The sequence below is a fragment of the Globicephala melas genome, chromosome 7 (genome assembly GCF_963455315.2).
Source record: "Globicephala melas chromosome 7, mGloMel1.2, whole genome shotgun sequence".
Taxonomy (NCBI): Eukaryota; Metazoa; Chordata; class Mammalia; order Artiodactyla; family Delphinidae; genus Globicephala; species Globicephala melas.
In genome coordinates this window covers 94,409,140-94,426,399 of record NC_083320.1, presented here as the reverse complement: position 1 = coordinate 94,426,399, position 17,260 = coordinate 94,409,140, and the positions used below count along the sequence as shown (strand labels likewise).

The 17,260-nt window shown below is 49.3% G+C and overlaps 1 protein-coding gene across 4 annotated transcripts in view; it reads left to right on the top strand.

Moving 5' to 3' along the window:
- The window catches only part of MGAT5 (alpha-1,6-mannosylglycoprotein 6-beta-N-acetylglucosaminyltransferase), a 369,708-nt gene that overhangs the window by 302,435 nt on the left and 50,013 nt on the right, over window positions 1-17,260 (top strand). The window lies entirely within an intron of this gene.

The window sequence follows — 17,260 nt, the reverse complement described above, 5'->3', positions numbered from 1 at the left end:
TACGGATATTAATTTATTGATAAAAATGAACAATACTATAATAATGTTTCGTACATTCTAAAAACCTTGAAAACTACAAACAAATATTTTCTCACTTTTTTCTTACATACCCTGGATCTCCTTGTGCATCCCACTTTGGGGTGCACTTCAGCAGTTAGGTTAGGCACTGTGTGAGGTTCCAGTGAAGCAGTGGTACCCTCCGGACAAACCACACACCAAAAGCAAAATTCAACTTCACCTCGTTTGTAAAATCAGGAAATACAGAAAGAAATGATTTTCGTTATTTTCAACATAAAGTTTCTATTGTTTTCAGAAGTGAAATTTTATTTTGAATCACGTGGCAGGGCCCCATATCCATTTCAGAGGTGGGACTTCTCGAAGGACTTGAATCTGACTCTAATTCCACTAGTATCTGCATGAAAGAGTGTGACTATCACCAAGGATAAAAAGTTAAGTCACGCTAAGTATTCTAGCATATGAAAACTCAATCACACACCCCCCTCCAAAGAAATCTAGCATAGTGGTCACTGATTTTTGCTAAAATAGTCAATGCAGAGTTCCTTTTTTTTTTAATTTTTATTTTATAGTTGATTAACAATGTTGTGTTAGTTTCAGGTGTACAGCAGAGTACAGCAAAGTGATTCAGTTATACATATACATGTATCTATTCTTTTTCCAATTCTTTTCCCATTTAGGTTATTACAGAATATTGAGCGGAGTTCCCTGTGCTATACAGTAGGTCCTTGTCAATAAATTATTTGAGGGCCAGGTCTCCCCTGAAGTGGGCCACTTCCCATCTCTCTACATGGTGTGTTTTGCTGGATAAACATCTCTTATTCAGTATCGGTTTTGCCAGTTCTCAGACTTGTGCTTCTCTTTTTCCTGTTTCAAACCCCAGAGGTCTTTGCTTTTTGGACTCCTGACTGTTTTCATTTAGCAGATATCTACTGAGCAACTTCTCATGGTGTTGGTCTACACTGGTGCTCAGAGACATATAGGACTAGCTCCTTGCCTTCCCCGGAAACTGGGAATCGAGTTGGGGACGTAGACACACCATGCCCTCAAGCACTGTTTAAGGAGGTGGGACACAATCTAGGGGAAAGGATGAGGGTCTGTGGGCTGGGAGACACAGTGAGTAGCAGGAGAGTGGGGGAGGCAGGTAGTGCCATTAGTGATCTGCTTGAGGAAAGTGTCAAAAAGAAGGTACCATTTGAGTGCGTCTGAGCCATGGGCTCAGGATGGAAGAAAGGCTTGATAAGGTTGAGAAGTCCTAAGAAAAATCCCAACCCTGGCATGGCTCTCTGCTGTTTGAGTCACTTGTCCACATCATCTCACGTAACTTTTTTGGGCCTCTCTGGAAGGGCAGGTTATCACCCGAAGAATCCAGGTTCAAGTGGGTGAAACCACTTGCCCAGGAGCACACGCCTGGTAAATGGTAGGGCCCAGGCTGAAACCCAGGCCTCCTGACCCCGGCTCTCTCACCCTTTTCCCCGTGCCTCCCTAGGGCAGGTCATGGTGAGCATTGGTTTGGGGGCAGAGCTTCAGAACTCGCATGGTGCCTGGGAAATGTGTGAGGGGTCGAGGAAGAGGTGTGGACTGAGTGGGAGGGAGGAGGGTACACAGAGCATGAAGGAGAGTTTCCAAAGTGATGGACAAGCTTGAGACCTCAGCTTCACATTCCCAGTGTATTTTAATTGTTTCTGTTTTCAAACTCTTCTAAATTGGACACTTTAGCTGTTTTTCTTTTCTAAATGTATTTATTTGCAGCATTTTAGATTCAAATGTGTGTGATTAGGCTGATCCCTTTTATTTTGCTAACTTCATGTTTTCAGAAAGTCAGGAATGAAGGGAAGAAATTTCAAGAGACGTGATTTATTTCAAGGAGAGGGAAGAAGGGTATTTTTAGCCTCCCTCTTAAAATCGGTCCTTTACTTAAACACCAATGGTTAGCTGTCCTTCGAAGGGAACGTTCTCTGCTGTGCCAAAATCAGAATCTTAATCTGGACTTCCCTGGTGGCGCAGTGGTTAAGAATCCGCCTGCCAATCAATGCAGGGACACGAGTTCAAGCCCTGGTCTGGTAAGATCCCACATGCCGCCGAGCAACTAAGCCCGTGTGCCACAACTACTGAGCCTGTGCTCTAGAGCCTCGAGTCACAACTACTGAAGTCCACGTGCCACAACTACTGGAGCCCGTGCTCCGCAACAAGAGAAGCCACCGCAATGAGAAGCCCGCGCACCGCAGTGAAGGGTAGCCCCCGCTCGCTGCAACTAGAGAGAGCCCGTGCGCAACAACAAAGACCAAACGCAGCCATACATACATACATACCTTTATTTATTTATTTATTTAAAACAAACAAACAAACTTCCTCAGTAAGCGCAGACAGATTATGCCTGGCATTGGGAAGGTGGTTCTTGGTTTGATTGGAGCAGGGCAAAGAAAGAGCCCGAGAGAGGAGAGTCCTGTGTTTTAAATGGCCTGGTTTATCACATGTCAGGTCCCAGCCTTTACAACAAAGATGCGTTGACACTTGCTGTTCAGAGGGGAGAGATTATGCACATTATTACCAAAGGACACATCCATCATCGTGAAGTCCTGGGTATTAATGTATATGGCACTGGGCTGAGTGCCTCGGAGAGAAAACTTAACAAGCACAGCCCTTATGCAGTAGAGCTGAAGCCTGGAAATTCAAAACAGCGATGGGAGCAAGCCTGCGAGGGCCCACCTGGAGGTGGGATCCCCTCAGTCAGGGGCCCAGCATTGAGGACAACAGACCCGTTGGTGAGTGAAGTATCTGTTCTATTCCACAGGGGGACCTTGCACCCTCCAAGGTCAGCGGTGGGCCCTGTCTCTGCCGGGACGAAGCGCTGGGAGTTATTTCACAGGCCTGCAGAGAGTGGGGTGCGTGACTGTGTGCGCGTGTGTGTCGGATAATGTGGTGGGAATTATGACCCCATCACGTAATAATAAAAAAGTCCCATTTGTTTCTGCGGATGCTCCTGTGAGATAACAGGGCAGGTTTACTCCTCCCTTATTTTATGGGCAAGAAAACTGAAGCTTGGCTACTGGCCCAAAGGTCCCACAAGAAGTTACAGAGCTGCGTAAAAGTCCAGATTGCTTCATTCTTGACCCCAAAGTGCCTACTAAATTTTACACAAATGTGGATGGGTCCCCAAAAGGGGCCAAATAACTTCAGATCAGTGCGGGGGCTCTTCACAGGCAATTACCAATTCCCTCCTCTCCGTACTCTGCGTGATGAAGCAGGGCTGGAACGGGTGGCCCAAGTCTGCCATCCATTCTGGGAGATGGGGCTTACGCCGAGTGCCAACTGCTGGTAAGAGCCCCCAAGCGTAAGGATCTTCAAAAAGCCCTCAGCCTTTTTGAAGCAGTGCCGTTCACCCAACATGTAACTGGTCCAACGGTGAAAGAGCTTGTTGGCACATTAAATTATATCTTATTCGGAGATGTCTCCCTCCTGTGCAGACTTTGCAGTCAAGATCTGGGACAGCACCAGCGGGCACATTTGTGACCTGCCTAATCTGTTTGGCTTCCCCAGTATTCCCAAAGAGGTGCTTTTGATTATTCATTAAGGCTCCAGAGAGAAGAATACCTCCAATTACTACCATAGGATCAAATCGTTTTATTAATTCTCCAGTAATCAGTGAAACACTAAAGGAAACTTGCCTTCAGTCCCAGACTGTGTGTTGCTGTTTCTCTACAACACGGTGGCCTGGTCTTGTGGTTTTTGTAATTCAGAATTAAATGAATGGAGCCAGTCTTGCAGCTCCCCCGACCTGACCCCCATGTTTGCAAGGTCCAAGGAGAAGCAGGTGCGTATTCAGGGTAGCCTAAATCGTGTCCTTGTGTGATTCAGCAAATGCAAGCTTCTCTTCTCATTCCAATCTGGGAGAGGCTAGCAGGAAAGTGAGGCACGTGGGAAACCATCCCTCTTTAGAACGAAGGATGGAGGTGTGCACTGTCCCGTAGATCTGGCTCATATGCAGTTTCTCTTCCTGGTTTCCCAACAAAATAGGGCTGTCTCTGTTTATCCCGCCTCCCAGATTTCTACATGGTCACTGCATTGAAATGTACCCTTCAGGGCGGCCAAATGTGATTTTGGAGACAGGTGTTATCCTTTTTTTTTTTTTTCCTGGCTGTAAGGAAATTACATGTGGAAAAGTTAGAAACTGCAGGAAAGCAATGCCCTTTCATCCTGCATGCATCCAGGTTAGGTGTGTGTTCCGCCAGCCCCCTCGTGTGTGCCTATTCGTACATCTCGCTTCATGTGAAAGAGACTTTTTGAAATTAATAAAAAGTGTTCCTGGATAAACTATGAGTAAAGATAGATGGACAGGTACAGCTGCACTGTCCAGTAACATGACCATACGAAAAGCCCTGATTTTGGTGGAGTCAGTGACAGATCCGTAGAAGCTGACACTTGAAAACAGGAAATGTCGTGTTGGTTTTCGTTACGGAGAGAGACCAAAAGAGAGACATTTTTCCCCTTCTTGTAGAAAAAAAAATACATTAAGCGATTAAAAAATATTAATCTAACACTTTTTGGTTTTCATGCAGTCATGTTTTTGTTCCTTATTGACATGATTGTGTAGATTCTATATACAAAGTTCAGGAAAGAAAATATTCACAGTCTGTGTTTCTTTTCTGTTATTATCACTTATTTTGTTTTGTGGTTATTGCTGAAAATAATCTTTGATCCAAAGGAGCGGGTGTTAACGAATGATCCCCTACAGCCATCAGGTGGCCCAGGGACACCTCGGGTTTTCAGCTGGAGACCAGCCTCGGTCTGATTCTTTGGGGGAGGGGCAGGGGGAGAGTGAGTTATTGGAGAGGTGACCCCACCTGGAGACAAGGAGTCTGCCTTTTGGAACCCCTGACAGTTAGTCACTGCCCTCTTCAGTAGAGGGCCACTCTCTGGAAAGGGGTCAGATGTGAGATTAACGATTAGTGCTAAACATCCAGGGCCGGTGAGCTGGTGGGAAAGGGGACCTGAGTGGCTGTCAGCAGCCACTACGCCTCCTTTCGTTTGCAGACGAATGGCTGTTGCCCTTGGGAGAGCAGAGAGGCAGGTGCTTTCAGTCATAAATTTAAAAATATTGCAACTCTTGAGCTCAAAGGACCTTCAAATCATCGGGCCCCTCATTTTACAAGGGAGGAATTTGAAGTTGCAGAAGATAAAGTAGGTTGTCCGTGCTTCTCTGGGTCGTTCCAGAAGGACTAAAGCTTGTACCCGGATGTCTTGCCTCACAACACTTCACTCTGAATAGCCTTGCACAGCCTCACCCGAGACTTCTCATTGGGTAACTTGAGAAATTCACAAGGGAGAAGTCAGGCGGCAAGGGGGAAGGTCACGCGTGGCGTTTGCAGTTGTCAGCTGCCGCAGGGTGAAAGTGTGGTTGATGAGGACGCTTTCCATGCCTGGACTTTGGCAAAGTGAGAGAACACTGAGGGAAAATGTTTGCCCACCTCCTTTTTCTCTTGACTCACCGACCCACCACCCTACCTCTTCCCTCTACCTGCACTTCCCCTGCTCAGAAGTGCTTTGCCCTGTGCCTCTTGCCTTTCTGTGTTCCTGCCATCTGAGAAAGGGAGGGAAGAGAGTGATCTTGAGTCCTCTGGCTGTGGCCTTGCCACCAGTGTGCTTGGTGGAATGACAGTGTGAGCCTTCCTCACCGTTCTGTGTCCCCACCTGTAGCACAAGGCCCTCTACCACACACTTCTTGCAGGCATCAGTTTCCAAAGTTCAGTCGCCCGCACCAAATCGTGACTTCTGTTATATCCGTACCCCACCTGGGCTAATTAACTGAATATTTTATTTTACTATTTTTACTTTTTCTATAAATTTATTTTTGGCTGCGTTGGGTCTTCGTTGCTGCGCACGGGCTTTCTCTAGGTGCGGCGAGCGGGGGCTACTCTTCGTTGCGGTGTGCGGGCTTCTCATGGCGGTGGCTTCTCTTGTTGCAGAGCGTGGGCTCTAGGCGCGCGGGCTCAGTAGTTGTGGCTCATGGGCGCTAGAGCGTGGGCTTCAGTAGTTATGGTGCACGGGCTTAGTTGCTCCGCGGCATGTGGGGTCCTCCCTGGCCAGGGCTCGAACCCGTGTCACCTGCATTGGCAGGCAGATTCTCAACCACTGCGCCACCAGGAAAGCCCTAACTGAATATTTTAAATGAACTCACTTTTAAAATAATTACTTTAGCTTTGTCCTAAGTGATTATTATCTATGAAATCACGTGGATATGTTACTTAGGTGTTTCTAAACCACATATAAATAGATTTACAACTGTTAAACATTTTTATCCATATTTCACCTAAAATCACCTTATATATGTAACCATTAAGTTGAAAGCGTGGGACCCCGTAAAATACAAGCAAGAAAAACTCTTCTCCCTTGAACTGTACTGTCTTTTCTGCCCCTTGGATCCAATTTTGGCAGGTCCTTGCAACTCTCAAATAATCAAAAACCTTTGTTACTTTTAGTCCCAAGAACAATCCCAAGTGCAGTAATGGAAGTATCCACTTTAGTTTAATACTTGAAACTCTGAACATCATTTCAAGTTAAGCTCCTTCCCTCCTGCCTCTAAGTGCAGCTTCGCCTGGGAAACCTGAAGGGGAGGTGGCAGGTGTGGCATCTTTGTTTCCCCAACTTGTAGGGCACCTTCTTACCCTCCCCACCGTCCTCCCACCTCCCAAACCAGCTGCCATTTCTCCCAACAGGTACAGTGGGTAGAGGGCCGATGTGGGGAGAGGGCAGGTGAGCTCTTACTGGCACCATCCAGTATGAATGCTACCTAGTCCCAGCAGGTGTCTGATGCTGGACCTTCTCTCTGGCAGGACTACTGTGGGTCCTTGGGGTCCCCCTCTTCCCACAGATCACTCATCAACAGTAATACGTTCCCTTATCACAGGCGATGCCTCCTCAGACTGGTCGAGTGGCTTCCTCTTGGTACCAGTTTCTGGTAGCCCACACTCCCCGTGGCCCCTTACGCAGAGCCCTTCCCAGTAGGACTTAGTCGGGTGCCCTTCTGTGGGGTCCACACCTGCACCAAGAGAAACCGGCATCCATTCCTTTAATTCTAGGAGCTCAGGGAGATGCCAGAGCAGGCCCTGCTCACGACTCCTCCTTCAGGGCATCCTGTTGACCCCAGTCTCCACCCGTGAGGCGTTGCAGGGCTCGGGTCTGGCACTGATCTGTGTGCCTCAGAAATTCCTGGGAGTGCACGTGAAGCTCCGCAAGTGGTCCCCTGGAGGCCCTTCTTACCTGGTTAGGTAGCAGAGGGGAACAGCCCCCGGCTTCCCCCAGGACGGCCTCCCTCCTTCCCTCTTGGGGTGTGGGGACGTGGGCTGGCTGCTCACTTTGGGGGGCACTTGGTACCCATGTTTGATTGCTGGCCTCTGGGGCCTTGGTATAAGGGGCGAAGCAAGCCCATATGCACACTGTCCCACCTTCCACGGCTGTCCTGCTGCTGTGCCAAGGTGGTGCCCAGCCCCAGTGCTCCAGAAGCCTTCCCTGGAGACGCACAGGACACTCCTGCACAGCGGCCAGGTCGCCTTTGCCGTCAGACAGCATCCGATTGCAGGGCGCGGGCCAAAGCCCATCAGAATATCATCTCCTCCACTTTTTCAGGAGTGGATGAGTCTCTCAGGTCAAGTCCGTTCCATCCACAAGTCACTGACCCTGTGGAGGTTCTATAGAAAATGCAGCTTCCGATTTCCAGGCAACCTCTTGGTTTTCTAACCTTCCATCGTGACAGCTCTCTCTTTGTCACGGGACAGTCTGTTTCTGTGATTACTGCCCAGACAGACCGATTAGCGGAGCTCCTGAAAGAGCCTGGTTACACATTTAGGCCGCAGTGGTCTGTTTTCAACCTTTCAGCCTGTTTTCTGAGCACAATCGCATAGTCGGGGGGGCTTTGTGGCTTTCAGGCTGGAGCAGAGTGAGGGGTAACATTATCCCTAAGCGACTGCGTCTGCGTTGGTGAGGAGACCAGCCAGCTTTACAATTTGAAGACCTCCTGCCCGTCTCAAAGCAGAAAGGAGGTCGTGTCAAAGGGCTTCTTGTTTTTACAAACTGGCTGGCACATCCCCAGGGCCCTTTAAAAGGCATTCGTTAAGTAGCGGGAAGCTCCAGTGCTAAGGCAGAGAGATCCCGGAGACCTGAAAGTGCTGGGACCGGGGAAGCACACTAATTAAACAGCTGGTTCTGAGGGCAGGATCTGGAGGGGGGCCGCTGGGCAGTGACTCGAAGGCTCTAGCCGTCCCCGGACTCATCACTAGGTTGTCCCATTTGATGGCCCAGGGCAGTATTAGCCCTCTGTGTTTTAAACTAAGAGTATATATTTAAACAGTTTTTACATACATGTCATTATTCCCGTTTCTAGCTCAGCACAGATAGTCAGTGTCTAATAGAACTGGGAAGTGGTATTATCCCCTGTTTGTAGATCCTTCAAGTTGCAGAAACAGGGCTGGTGGCTCTTTCCGCATTACTCATGTATTTAGCCTCAGAAATCTCCCAGTTCCTTTCTTTAGGCCAGAGACCAAAATCTTCACCTGACCAGACAGTGGAGAATCATAAGTCAAGGGCTCTTGAAGATTCTTTCCTTTTCACTCACTCTTTTCTTTTGTCCTCCGTCCCAAACACAAAGGTAGGTGGGCTCTAGAACCACTCCTTTCATCATTGAGGGCAGCCTTACCTACGAATAACTATTCACCCACTGCTCTAGATGAGTTGTAATTTATACCAGGTGAGGTCCAGTCAAGAATAAGTGTCTATTGAAAATAGATAACCAACAAGGACCTACTGTACAGCACAGGGACCTCTGCTCAGTATTCTGTAATAACCTGCATGGGAAAGGAATTTGAAAAAGAATAGATACATGTATATGTATAACGGAATCACTTTGCTGTACACCTGAAACTAACACAACATTGTAAATCAACTGTAGTCCAATATAAAATAAAAAATCTGCTAAGAAAGAGTAAATGTGGAGCCCCATACAGCAAAAAGAAGCAGAGTCCCTCCTTTTTATTGCCCGTGGGCCCATAGCTGGACTGCCGGCCAGGCTGGAGACGAGAGCAAGTTTCCTCTTGTTATTATTCCCCCTGTAATTATTGAGCACCATCTTGTGTCCTAGTGAGGTAAGGACTTGGGGGGAGAAGGAGTGAGGGGTGGGTAGGCTTTAAGAATCTTAGCTTCCTGGAGTCTTGCAGAGCCCTACGAGGCCTGAGTGGGACAGAGCAAGGACCCACACACACCCACCTTAACCTTGGGAGGCTACTTGAAATAAATGAGCCAGGGACTGCAAAGACTTGAAATTATTGTGTAATGTAAATTGTTTCTGCTTCACTGCTGAAATTCACAGAGATTTGCTTTTAGAACTTGACTTCTAATCTTGGAATAAAAGCATTTTTCATCTTTGTTGAATTTTCGACTTCAGGAGCGGGCAGGTGAGGTAGTTTTTTGTTTTTGCGGTACGCGGGCATCTCACTGTTGTGGCCTCTCCCGTTGCGGAGCACAGGCTCTGGACGCACAGGCTCAGCGGCCATGGCTCATGGGCCCAGCCGCTCCGCAGCATGTGGGATCTTCCCGGACCGGGGCACGAACCCGTGTCCCCTGCATCGGCAGGCGGACTCTCAACCACTGCGCCACCAGGGAAGCCCGAGGTAGTTTCTTTTTGTCCCTCTCTTGCTCCCTCCCTTTCTTTGACCTCACAACTCAAGAGAGAACCTTATACTTGGTAGCTATGTTGAAAGGAAGATGAATCAACCATGAAATATATCTTTTAAGGTTTGCAACTCTCTGATTTATTTTGTTTTGATTCAAATACATCCTTAGGTAAAGTCACGGACCTTAAGCTCATTTGCTGGGAGCAGGTTTTTATGTGGAAGAACTTGGCTCCTGAAACAGGCTGGGAAGGTGGGCGAGACTACAGTAGGTGGGAGGAGATGGGCCATGCCCGAGACATCTTTTCCTGTAAATGCCTTGTTGTTCGTGCGCCCTCTTAAGTCTCCTTCATGCAGCCAGTGTGGGCTTACCGAGCACCTGCTCTGTGCCAGGTCTCTGCAGTCACAGAACCTACGATGTCCTGACCTTCAGAAGTTCACAGTCCCATTGCGTGGACACATAGAGTGACAGCGCAGCCCAAAGGGGCCAAGCAGGAAGATACCAAGGCTACACAGGAGGTGGTAGCTGACTTCCCCTGGGTGAGCTCAGGAACGCCGACTTGTAAAGGATGAGGGGGAAGGAGTCCATTCAGGAGAGAAAAGGAAGGAGGAAAGAAGGGCGTCTCAGGGGAAGACGATGCAATGGCAGGCCAGACACATGCGAGAGAGCAGGAGATGTTCGGGAATATGGAGTTAAGTTGTAGGGGGACCTTAAGCAAAGGAGGAGAGGGCATGGCCGGAGGTGAAGCTGGAGAGCCTGTAGCAGCCCATGGTTGTGAAGATCCTCGTGTGTGCAGTTGGGGAAGTGGTCTCTCATTGCCATGAGGAGCCTTTGAAAACTTTTATAGAGGGGAACTAAATCTTCAGTTTTGGAAACTGTGGCACTGGGGACGGTGGATTGAAGGACCGAGATCCTAGAAATAGTGTCTTAGCCCAGAGCTTCTAGAAAGGGGGACTGAGACAAAGATTGATATATTACTACTTGTTGGGGAAGGAGGTGCAAGCCCAGGGCTGTAAGGATGAAGGGAAGGGGCCAGGTGAAGTACCAGATGGATCCAGGCTGGCTCCTGCTGCACCAGAAGCCACACAGACACAGCAGCACGGGCGCTGGGCACTCTGGACCCCCTGGAAGGTTTGCAAGGAGGGACTGACTCTACCTTGGCATAGTCTGTAGAGGAGAGAAAAGAGGCTCCCTCCTGTTTCCTTCTCTTTGGCACTGGTTCCCGTCACTGGCGTCCCATACATCTGGGGTGCTGTTTGGGGATGGAGATCCCCCCCCCAACCATACCCCTCAACCCTGGGGTAGCTTCTTCCCAGTCTGACAGCAGAGGGGAGCCTGGCTTGTGTGAGCACCAGCTGAGAAAGAGAAAGAAAAGCAGGCAGGCCGGGGAATCTGAGAAGGCTCGTAAGGGCCGTCACCATTCAGACAGGAAGCTCCGCTCAGAGAGGAGGACAGCAGTCCAAGCAGGAGTGGGTGGATGCCAGAGTGAATGGAGGAGGCTGGAGTAGAGAAAGATGTCCAAGATCTTCATTCTGTAGAGTCAGCAAGCCCAGCCCCAGCCTTTCGGGGAGAAACATCACAGCAATCAGTAAGGGCTTCCATGGCTAGCGTGGGGTGAGGCATACTCTACGGCCTGTGGTTTCCTAAGGAAAATATATGATTCATCATTGTAGATTCATTCATAAAGTCCTGGAATAAGCCAATTCCTGTATTTGCCAGGGAAGGAGAGGAAGCTACTATAAAAATGGTTAAAAATCCATGATGCTCAAAATAAAGAATCTGGTCACAAGTGTACTTGTCAGGATTCTTTCTGCTGAAACGGCAGAAGCCCAGCTTTCCTAGCTTAGGACTGGGGGACTCTCAGAACCCAGGGAAGGGCAGGCATGCCCTGGGCAGAGATGTCACTGGAACAGTGGACCAATACCCTGCTGGGACATGCACCCTCTCACACGTGACTTTCTCTTTGTGACGACTTCCTTTTTCTCTGTCTGGAGCCTGACCTTCATGCACCAGGACTGATGCTGGCTTCAGCAGCCTGGTTTCCAGCTCACTGCTGTGGCTCTGGAGAGCGATTGGCCCTTCACACCCATTCAGCCCTTCCTGGGAAGGACGCCCACTGGCTTAGCACTTACCAGGTGCTCTCCATGGACCAACTAACTCTGTGCAGGGCAGCAGAATTATTATTTTTTAAATGGGAGGCCACAAGGTGCCATGTGGATGAGGGGAAAGAGGGTCCAGGAGAACGGATGTGCATATCTGCCACGGGGAGCAAGGATGCTGATGGGGAGAAAAGTATATAATGTCCACTGCAGCCCAAAGCTCAGAACGCTACCATTCGCCAGAGAGCCTTCCTGTACCCCTAATTCACCAGCTGGAAAAGAAAAGGGCTCCAGATTGTGCGGTTCTGCCTTCTACCTCTCCCCCTGCTAAGGACGCACGCGAGTGTTGCTTTAGATTGAATTGTTTTCCTAAAGCTCTCGATTCAAGCTCTGAATATCTTAGGACCAGCTCTACAAACAGAGCTGCCGCCAGCTACACACTGAAAGCCCTGCTCGTTGGCCCCAGCATGCTCTCTCCTTTTCCTTAGCATCTTCCCATCCCCTGCCTCCTAATGAGTTTAGGTAGATTGAAATTTTAATCCGTTTGATTGGTTGTATTTAATGGGAGTTTAAATTGAACTGAAGACCGAGAGCACTGAGGGGCTGCAGGCTGCTAGCTGGGACCTTCTGGAGGCCACACCTCACCCCCAAGACAGGGGTGGTGGCGTGCTGCGATGTGGTGAGTCCCTGCAAGCCCTTTTGGACTGTGTCTCAACAGATTTGTAGGTGATGCGGTTTATGGTGGAGACGATTTTCTCTGACCTTGGTCTCTTAAGTCAGAGGAGGAAAGCTTTCTGGAGAGTGGTATTGATCCAGTTCTTGGATCAGTGGGACCCCCAGTTCCGGGCTGTCACCTTGACCGTGGGCCTGGATGTCCAAAATCAGGAGGGGAGTGGTCCCTGTTGCACACACACCCCTCCCACTGGGGGCCTTCCCGTGGGTGGGGAAAGGCAGGCCAGGACCGTGATTAATTTACAAAACTGCAGCGCCTTCTCTTCCTTTTTTTTTTCTTAATTTTTATTTTATATTGGAGTATAGTTGATTCACAATGTTGTGATAGTTTCAGGTGTACAGCCAAGTGATTCAGCAATACATATATCTATTCTTTATTCAGATTCTTTTCCCATGTAGGTTATTGTAGAATACTGAGTAGAGTTTCCTGTGCTATATAGTAGGTCCTTGTGGGTTATCTATTTTATATACAGTAGTGTGTATATGTTAATCCCAAACTCCTAATTTATCCTTATTTCTTAAACACAAAAGATAGCATTTTCCATTGAGGAGAGATCCTTTGAACCTCTTTTTGGCAAAAACTGGGTCCTCCAGTGAGATGGCAGTGGTGCAAGCTTTGGTGTCATACCGACTGGTTTCTGTTCTTTCTTGGTTGCATGTATTTTAATTTTTGTATTTCAATTGTGAAATATATCAAATATGCCCACCACCCAGATGTATAGATGTTGATATTGTCCAATTGTTTTCTTAAGAGAAAAATGATATAGTTCAAATATCATGAAAGCTCCAGCCGCCTCCCCAGACCCTCCCTTCCCTCCTCAGTGATCAATAGCTGGAAATTGTATCTGTCATCCCCATGCATATTTTTGTAGTTAACTCCAAATGCCCATATGTAAAAATATTGTTGATATGCCTAACATGGACTACTACTGCTTTGCATGGTTAAAAAATGGCATCGAGCCATACAGATTCTTTTGCAATCCGTCCCAGCACTGCTGCTCACTTGTAGAAACCATGGACTAGTTGCTCAACTTTTTGAGCTGCAGGCAGATGGTTAAGATGCTGGTTGTGTTCATCCTGGCGCAGTCCAGGTGATCAAGGATCAAAGCCTGGAGAGGAGGAGACAATTTGATATTACAGAGGCAGAATCAGCAGGGCTTTGTGACTAATTTGATGTGTGGAATGCCAAGTGTGATTCTGGTACCTGGCTAGGAGACGAATGCCAATCACTGAGATCGGGAGCCTGGGGGTAGGGTTTCTGGTCTGGGAAAGTAAGGCACTGAATGACCTGTTAAGGCGTGGAAGTGTCCGTGGCAACCCAGGAGGGGAGGTTCAGGAGGCAGTTGGATTTTGTGAAATCAGGCAGTGGTTTGGAGCTGGCGATGCCTCTTTGGGTTCCCTTCGCATCCGGTGAGCATTCACTTTGGGAAGGAAGGGGGCGGCTCCTCCCTGGAATCACCCTGGGGAATCACCCTGGCCAGGTTTCTTCAGAATTCTGACAAGTGGCAACAAGAGACCTGAGGTGGAATCACTTCATTGTCATGTCATCTTGAAAGGTTAGGGTTATATCTGAACCATTTCTTTTTCCCTCTAATAACCTGTTGTGATTTCCTCCTTCATGAAATTACAGAAATCCTCTCTGAATGGAATTTCTGCTTTCAGACTTTACCGTGCCTTCTTGTAATAAGTTCATAGACTTTACCAGCCTTGGCATAGACTTCTTTCTCTTTGCCTGAACTTGCCCCCTTGTTAAACCTCAAGGAGCCCCAGCCTTTTCTGGGATGGGTGGCAGGACATGCGTCTTCCCAGGCATTTGGTGTGGCAATCCTAACCTCGAGTTTGTCTGCCGTGAGTATTCATCTCCAGGTTAGGACCTGGGTGATCGTTCACTGGTCTCCTTTGTCGCTCACTGCGGACCTGGTTCAGGGGCTATTGGTCCATCCTGACTAGTTAGCAGCTGGTTTTTCACAGGGAAATGTCTCTCTTTGCTTTATTAAAGAAAAGATGCCTGCCCCCAGCCTCGTCCCTGCCGAAAGCCCTGAATGACATCCTGACAGGCCTCCCTTTAGATGGGAGGGATCCAGCCAGAGGGGCCCAGACAGAAGAGTTGGGGGGGGGGATTTGGGCAGCTGCTGTTATTCTAAGGGTCCAGACAGACTCTCGGGCTGATGGGGTGGGACCCAGAAGCACCTCTGGGCCCTGCTTTTCTCCCTTCTGTCTCTCTGCTTTCTTTTCTCACTCTCTCCTCTCTTCCTCTCCCTTCATCCTCCTCCTCTTACCTTTCTTTCCATCCCCTCTTCTAACTCTCTCCTCCCTCTCCCTCCCCCCTCATCAGTCTGTCTCCCCCTCCCCATCTCTCTCCCTCCTCCTCCTCCTCCTCTGTCCCCCTCCTCTTTCCCCTCCCCTCCTCTTTCCCCTCCCCTCCTCTTTCCCCTCCCTTCCTCTTTCCCCTCCCCTCCTCTTTCCCCTCCCCTCCTCTTTCCCCTCCCCTCCTCTTTCCCCTCCCCTCCTCTTTCCCCTCCCCTCCTCTTTCCCCCTCCCCTCCTCTTTCCCCCTCCCCCTGCTCTCCCCCTCCCCTCCTCTTCCCCTCCCCCTCCTTCCCCCTCCCCTCCTCTTTCCCCCTCCCCTCCTCTTCCCCTCCCCCTCCTTCCCCCTCCCCTCCTCTTTCCCGCTCCCCTCCTCTTTCCCCTTCCCTCCTCTTTCCCCCCCCTCCTCTCCCCCTCCGTTCCTCTCCCCCTCCCCTCCTCTTCCCCCTCCCCTCCTCTTTCCCTCTCCTCTCCCCTTCCTCTTTCCCCTCCCCTTTCCCCCTCCCCCTTCCCCCTCCCCTCCTCTTTCCCCCTCCCCCTTCCCCCTCCCCTCCTCTTTCCCCCTCCCCCTTCCCCCTCCCCTCCTCTTTCCCCCTCCCCCTTTCTCTCTCCTCCTCCCCCTTGCCCTTCCCCTCTCCCTCCCCCCTCCTTTTCCCCTCCTCCCTCCCCACCCCTGCTCTCTTTCTGTCACACTCACAGGGGGAATGTCTAGGTCGCAGTCACTCCAGGTCCCTCTTATTACCCATTATGCATCTTTGTCTCCCTCTCCTCCTTTCAGCTCTTACCTAGTTCTCTTCTCACCCTCACCCCCAAGACTGTCATCTGACTTCCCCAGAACTTGCATCTGGTCCATAACTGCCCGGACTCCAACACCGCATGACCTTTTTGCTCCACAACCCCAGCCGTCTGTCAGTCATCTCTCTGTGAGCAGGACTCTGAGCTCCTGAGAGAGAGGGTCTGACCAGCACAGCTCATTGTCCTGAGCCCGGCCACTCTGTCCCGGGCTGCTGGCCAGCCTGGGGATGGGTCCCCCTCAGGTCAGACACACTCTGGGCCGGTCAGAAGTGGCAGGGGGTGGGCAGGGTTACAGAAACCCTTGCCTACCTACCAGGGGCTGGGGTGGAGGTAGAGCCCCTGGGAAAGGGGGTTTGTGGGCTCAGGAGTAATCAGGTCCCTCTAGCACAAAAACTGTGTCATAGACCCCCTCCAGTTAACTCACAGCAGGAAGATGATCCTCAATTTGGCTCAAGCTGAATGGGAGTCATGGTTTATAAACTGTTCCTAGTCACCTCCGCACGAATGGAAGGGTATACATCTCTGAGGTGATGAATTTAGCATCTTCCAGCCACGCCGAACATGGCATGAAATTAGACTTTAATTCGGAATGTTCATTTTTTCACACAGTAGGGTGCAGGGGTGGACTTGATTGATTGCAAACAAAACAAAATCTTTCAGTGCATAAAATGGAGATTGTGGACTGTACTGTTTTTCCAGTCGTGAAGACTTCGGTTACAGGATTTGAAACGTGTATCCCCCAAAGTTGAGTGCTTTGTAGTATTCTCACCTGCGAGATGTAGGCAGACGGTAGACCCTGAACCGGGCTCAGGATGCCTGGAGCTGTCCTACCAGGTCAGAGCGAGGGCCCCGCACCCCAGGGGTGTTGCTGCCCCTCCTCTCTTCAGAGCCCATCATGTGCTCTGTGGCTGCTGATGCCACACCCCCGTGTCCCTTGCGGTCTTAAGTCACAAAACCGGCGATTATTACACTTTCCTGGAGTGTGTGAAAACAGGCTTCAAATGGGAAGAACCCTGTCCCACTTTTATACAACTGGAAAACATTACAGCACTTGAATCTTTCAAATGTCCAGGAAAAAAAACCCCAAAAGACAACCCACAAAATCCAGCTTGTGTGACTTAGTCACACGGAAACATGAAGAGGAAGGGAAAGGGAGTTTGCTTCCTACTTGCAGGTGGTTTTGATTTAGAAAATGTGCCTCGAAATTCAGTTCCTACCAACACAGAGGAGAGGTTTTGTTTTGCTTCTAAGAAAAGTAAAACTACTCTTGAATGTTTCAGGGCTCATCAAAGTTTCCATTTAACATTTTTTCCACTTTTGTCTACCTGGATTTTCTCATCATCTCTGCATCTGCTGAGTCAATCAGTGTATATTGTGGGAAACTCTCATCCCCCCATGATCCGAATTAGGTGGGATCCAGTTCTGACAACATGAGTTAATCATCACTAGAAATACTGGCAAGAGCTGGGGATGTTTGCGTTCCTCAGGGACAGTTTAGCGTCTCCAGATAAATATTCCAATCCAGCTGACTGCCTTCTCTGAGCTTTCCTTCCCCAAACTTACTCCCCCGTAAGGAAGACAAGCCAAAAGCAAAGTGTTGGGTCCCCGGTAATTTACAAGGCTAGGACAATACTTCAAAACAATTGGTCT